A 6666-nucleotide genomic window follows, 5' to 3' on the forward strand; every position below is an offset into this window, starting at 1 on the left:
ACAGTGATGTGTTGAGATCCCACACAGCTCCCTTCCGCAGGCAACCTTAGCAAGCTCAGCTATTAGTGATTTCAGCTCTTTAGTGATTATCAGCTCATTTGTGATTTCTGCTCTTTAGCTTGCTAAGTGCCTTTGGCAGACGCAGGGAGAGAGAGGAGAAGGCTGTGTGAGGTTCCACAGAGATGTCCTTTATTGATCTTCTGCAAAGGTCTCAGGGACAGCGTCTTCTGACAAACTGGGCAAAAGTAGCTCTTTATATAGGGTACAGGAGTTTTAGAAATTGTCCAATAGTAAGGGTCAAGGGAAAGTGACCTATACTCTTACAGAGAGATAAGCAAGGGTCCGAAGGCAGAAGAGGGGCTTCTAAGGTCCAGTCATCATGACTAGGCATTTCCTATCTTAGGCTGCTGACCGCCAGGGAGGCCTTGCAGGCCCTGTGCCTGCTACAATAGTATTCTCCAATTTAGTCCTTGCACTAAAAAAAACCCACCCATGTGACACTCCCTCTTCCCCTCCTGTCCAATTGGAGGCACAAAAGGCAAAGATCATGGGTTGATATAAGAACAATTTACTGGAAACAGCAATGAGATAAGAAAATGAACAGTAACAACAATTATGTTAATAACAAAAGTGTACAAAAGAAATTATTTACATGGAAAGCCCCCAGCAAGAAACAATACCAGACAGCTCTCCTGCCATGTTTTCTTGACCGGAAGAAACCCCCTCTCCTGGGAAGCGTCAGTCCCTTTCCCCTGCTTCTAGCAATGATGAGAAGTGGTATGGAATAACCTCCCTGGCTTAGCCATGCCACCTCATGGCTACTTCAAAAATTAACTCTATCCTGGCTGGAACCAGGACATTGTGAAATGCATCAGTGACCACATAAGTTTCAGAATTAATTTGCTAAACCAATTTGCTGTATTACAGATCTCTGCTGTTTGCAGGACTCTCTATTCCAGAAATTTATATTAGCTTATTGTGGTTCTTCTAATGCTATACATATGGTAAGAAAGAAGGAAATTTTTTTGCTATTTTTTCTCCAACAATATATATATACAGTTTAATCAAGGTAAATAGGAAGAAAAATGGTGAAGAAGATGGTTGCTGAAACTCATACAGGAAGTCAGTTGCATAGCTGTGAAACAAACCTAGACACAGTTCAGTGCATTTTACTGTCAGAAATGGAAACCTGGAAATAATGCTTTTAATATTTTGAGTTTAATAGAATAATATGTCAAAGGAGCTGTAATATTTAATAGAAAGCTGACATGTTTTAACCCCAGCCAGCAACCAAGCACTGCACAGCCAAACAAGGAATTCACTGTTTCCCATGGGCAGGCAGGTGTTCAGCCATCTCCTGGGGAGCAAGGCCCCCATCACATGCAACAGTGACTTGGGAAGACAAACTACATCCCTCCAAACATCCCCCTGTTCCTCCTCCTTCCCCCCACTTTATATACTGAGCATGATGTCATATGGTCTGGAATATCCCTTTGGTCAGTTGGGGTAACCTGTCCTGGCTGTGTCATCTCCCAACCTCCCATGCACCCCCAGCCTCCTTGCCATTGTGGCCTTATGAGTACCAGAAAAGGCCTTGGCTCTGTGCAAGCCAGACTTTCTGGGAAGAAAATTAATAACCCAGCCAAAACCACCACAAAAGCATATGATTTTGTTTATGAAAGTTGAACTGCAGCAGCTACCCTGCTATTAATTAATGCAGCCCTTGGAATATTAATGTGTTTTTACAGAGATACAAAGGTGTCTTAGAGGAGTGAAATTATTTTAGGTCTATCAGCTGCTGCGTGGAAAAAGAATTTGTCAGAAATGGCTCAATGCCAGAATTGCAGGTAGCTGAATGTCAGGAAACATTACTTTCCTTAGCCAAAATCTAGGTTTTAATTTTTTAAACAGTACTTTGAAAGCCTATATAAAGCTTTTCAGCAGTGGCAACAGTTTTGTATTGAGTTTAGCTAAACGTTTGAAATTTCATGTGAGCATTCAGCTAAAATCTAGACAGTGGTCTAAAATCTAACAATTTTAACATTTTCATATGGAACTGTTTGCATTTAAGGTAGACTTACTGATTGAATAAATGTTGTGTACTTTGTATTATTGCCCCTCACCTTACTGTAGTTGAATTAAGACATGTAGCCTTATCTTTAATAGTCAAATTCTGCACCATTTTACTGTATTTGCAGCTCTAATCTGCTATTTTGTATCAGATTTTTTATTTAAATCTGGAGTTACTTGGCAGTAGACTAATAGTCTTTGATAGATCTGGGGGGAAAAAAAAGGTGTTCAGGAGTACTACTGCTTGAAGCTGGTTTATAGGTGACCTTAAAAGTCACTGAAGCATTATAGGGAAAACCAATAAATGTTGTTCATGTAGGCTATTTAGGATATCCTTTTCCAGCAATGCTGATGGACTTGGACATGTTACCAAGTTTGGTCTGAAAGAACTCGGCTACCGTGACATAATACCTTATTTTTGAATGTTAAATTTGTAGTGCTGTGAAAGTATTTAATAAATAAATCGCAAAATACTACCTTATAAACTTTTTTATTTTAAAGGATGCTTTGAAGTAGGAAAACAACTGCTTCAGGCTTATGCTATTTAAACAGGTCCTAATTGTTTAAAAATAAATTTTAGAGTTAAAATAGCATGATCTGCATAAGAAGAAAAATTAGTTTAAGCAAGCGCAAAGCCTATTTGTTTATGTAAATTTTGTGAAACAACAAATTTTATGACTTTGTTTTGCTGGTGGGTAGGGTCAGCACCAGACACTGACACCAACTTAAGGAATAGTGTAATTTACTATAATGCAAAACTGCAAAGAATTACAAAAGAATAAGCTAAGCAATGCACCTAATTATTACTACAGAAGATTGCCCATAGTGATTAAGAAAGTTACATCACCAGTTACCCTAATACCTTACCCCTTCATCCAGATATCCTTTAATCATCAGCTGGGGGAAGCTGTCACAGCAAAGGACTGGAGAACCACTCCCAGTAACTGGGAAATTCTGTGGTGCATCCACGTGGCAGGCAAAGAGGCTTCTGACTTTGCTGTGAGAGTAGCCCAGCTTTTATAATATACAAGCTACCATTACTTCTAATGTGGGAACACCTGGTTTTATTCTCCTGTTGGGTTTCTCCCAAAGCCTGGCCAGGGCTCAAGGAGGAACCAAGGGAGTTGTCTTTGATCCTACACCCCAGACAAGGCCAGATGTGGCCTTGTCCAGTTTCTAATACAGAAAGGTAAATAGATGTTTTGCCAAAGAGTGGATACATATATCATATTGCTAATAATACTTCATTAATGAGTGGATACATATACATTTGGTTGGAAGGTTCATCTAGAGGTCAACTTTAGTTCAGGGCCTGTTGTTTGGGCCTTAGTACTTCAGATTTAAACATCTGTAAATTATTTTAGTTGACTGGAGAGTTGCTCATGCTTTCTGGTTAGACTTTATGCTAGTAAGATATGTTTTGCCCCCTATTTAACTATGTCAAAGTGCAAGATGTGTAAATTAAGGAAGGTGAAAACTAAAACTAATGTTTTATCAGGAAGGAATATTCCCTTTTAAAAATTGTTTATGTGTGTTTTCTTCACAAGGTGGGTCCAGGAGGTATATACAAAATACTAAGAATTTTTTACATTAATTGTTTGACTGTGCTTTTATTGTTATCAAATTTCTCATTCTCAAATTCACATTATATTTTGAATTTATGTGAACTAATAGGTTTTTTTTAATCAATTTTTTTAAAATTTGATAAAGCCTAAATAATGTAATGTGTAGTATGCCTGTTGTCTCTTTTCCCTTTGCCCTTTCTTTGGAGAATTAAAAAAAAGCCCTCATAATTCAGTTAAGCCACTGTGTGAAAATCTGATATTTCAAAGTAATTTCATACCATTGCTGTGTTGGTAAGCTTAAAGTATTTGGATAGGGGTTTTTTTGGGAACATTTGGTACAGTCTTTTAACCACAGGTCCAATAGTGTCCCAATGAACCAGCAGAAGCAGGCATGGGGCAGTTGGTGGCTTATTTCTGTTTCCCTCTGTATTTACTGTGTTTTAAAAAAGAAAAAAAAAGGGGGGGGAACAAGTTAAAAATTGGGCCCATCTCATGTGAATATCTAATTTGATTTCTGTACCTATGGAATGGACTAAAACTTATATTTGGCGGTAGAGCACCTTCTTCCCTGTTTCTTTACAACTGCTACTAAAAAAGATGGTTATAACAGAGACAAAAATTTATTTCAGAAAACAGTAAATTAGCGGGTTTTATAAGATGTAAGCTTGTTAAGAAGACAGGTATTTTCTTGTTCTAGGAGAGAACCACTTGCATTGAGCATTGAATGCTGAATACTCAACTGGTTTTAAGTCATTCATCTATTTATATTGACATTACTTATTTGCCTACTGATTGCTCTGGATTAAGCTCTTGATCTAGTTGTTTTACTGGTGTCTAAAATAAGCTGCAGTGTGCAATGTCACATGTGCATGTCTAATACTGCTGGGAAAAGTGAATGCTGTAATGCGTAAAATATCTAAAAAATATCCTTATATGTGTTTTGACAGATTGGCAAAATGAGGTATGTCAGTGTTCGTGACTTTAAAGGAAAAGTCTTAATTGATATTAGGGAATATTGGATGGATCAAGAAGGTGAAATGAAGCCTGGCAGAAAAGGTATTGTTTTGCTTCCTGTTATTTTGTATTAAAACATTGTCTGCAGTTTGCTGGAGATCTTTGTGTATCAGATTTCTATACTTTGTTTCTACATGGTATTTTTAGAGTAATATTTTTACTTATTAATGATTTACATTTTTAACATATAATTAGTTTTATCTGTCGACTGTAAACAAAAGCAAAGTGGTTTCATTGGCCTGAGTCTGTTTTCCTAAATGATTCCCCCATAATTTATGGAAAACAAGGCATCGAATACAAACAGATTTGGTATGGGAGTTATATACATAGCCATACATTTTCCCATTAACTTCACTTCTTGCTTTTATTGCAATTGGATTCCCATATTGTTTTTTGAGTGCTAAGGAGTGGTAATAGTCTCTCCAAAATGTTACTTATAGTTTGTTATTCACAGTGCTTTAAGAAATGTGAGGGGGAAAAAACCCAGAAATATGGTTCTTTAAAAGTGTGTAGAAGTTTAGTCCACAGAGGTATGGCTTTTAGAAGCCAACAGGAATACGGTTGATTTCCTTGTTTCTTTTGTACTGCCTTCTGTCAAGGCCAGCACTATATTTCTGTGTTTAGCCTAACACTTGTGAATGCATTTGTTATACTGCACTAATTTTCTTTGTAAGGAGATAAGGTCTAAAGTTTACCTGAAGTGTTCCAAGTGAGTAATTTCTTTGTAACCGAGGTGGTTGTTACACTTGAGGTATGTTAAGCATTATTAGTCGTGACATACACTGTGTATGAAACCAGCCTTGACAGTAATTATGGAAGATTCTGCACTACAATTTTTTTTTCCTAAGTATTTCTTTTTAATGCATTTCAGGTATTTCTTTAAATCCAGAACAGTGGAACCAGCTGAAGGAACAGATTTCTGATATTGATGATGCAGTGAGAAAACTGTAAATACAGAGCAATACAGAAACCTTTTATCATTTCAGTTGTTTTAAGTGGTCTTTTTACATTGGCATTTGTTTTCTAAAATAATGTTTTCCAAGCTATTGTATATTTATTTGGATTGCTAAATGATTTGTAAAATGAATACTTTATGTGCATTAAAAGTGTATTCTGAGTGAGGCTATTTGTGTATACATTGCTAAAAGGAAATGTGTTGCTTTTACCTCATAGTATAAAATAAAAAAAATCAAATAATATGTAAAGTGTAGATGTTTATGGCCTTTTGATTGAAGATGATGGTAAGGTTGCCTAATAGCTTTAATTATGGTTTTAGTTTAATTGACTATTAATGTGATATTTTTTCCTGAGATTTCCTTAAATGTCTCCATTTTAATGTTTTTTTCTTTTCTTTCATAATCTTTGGTATTGCCCTATCAGCTTTTAGTTTTAAGACTTGATACAAACAGTGAATACCTGGTAAAACACATTTTTGTAGATAATTTTAAATACTGTATTTGCTAATTGACTGTATTTTTTCAAATCTAAACAGTCCTGAGTATATAGACTATTTTGCATTACTTGCATGAAGTGTTATGCTAAACAATAACATTTGAAAACAAGCCACACACTGTTTCTTCCCATTTTTCTATAGCTTGATTGACTTAGAAAATACAATTAGCTTTTGTTCTTAGACCCTAGATTTTGAATGTGATCGTGACGGGACCTTTCACCTCCTGACACAGCAAAAGGCTTCTCTACTTTCCCCATGGCTAAGCTAGGCCAGAATGGTTTGTCTTGTGATGAATTATCTCAGCTGAAAACACCCCTAGTCAGCAATAAACATCCTTCCTTGAATGGTGGGAAAGGATAAGCCACAAGTAAGTGACTGACAGACAAGCACTTTTTACAACTATACAAGACCACTATGATTTTCATTAAATCAGAAATCTCTTATACATTCTCTGAGCGTGTAGAGAGTTCTCGACGTGGAGACGTTCACATTGAGATACTTCCCTGGGATTGAGAGTAATTAGGAGATTCTTTGCACACCACTGTCTCCGTCTCTCTGGGTGCC

General features: G+C 36.6%; 1 long non-coding RNA gene across 1 annotated transcript; it reads left to right on the top strand.

Moving 5' to 3' along the window:
* The first annotated feature begins 3789 nt into the window (after window positions 1–3789).
* LOC121348733 lies at window positions 3790–5848 on the top strand. The gene is made up of 2 exons (XR_005954405.1): window positions 3790–4691; window positions 5521–5848. It is a non-coding gene; the product is annotated as an uncharacterized LOC121348733 (long non-coding RNA).
* Window positions 5849–6666: the final 818 nt, after the last annotated feature.

Source organism: Pyrgilauda ruficollis, unplaced genomic scaffold (genome assembly GCF_017590135.1).
Source record: "Pyrgilauda ruficollis isolate IOZ18807 unplaced genomic scaffold, ASM1759013v1 scaffold1294, whole genome shotgun sequence".
NCBI lineage: Eukaryota > Metazoa > Chordata > Aves > Passeriformes > Passeridae > Pyrgilauda > Pyrgilauda ruficollis.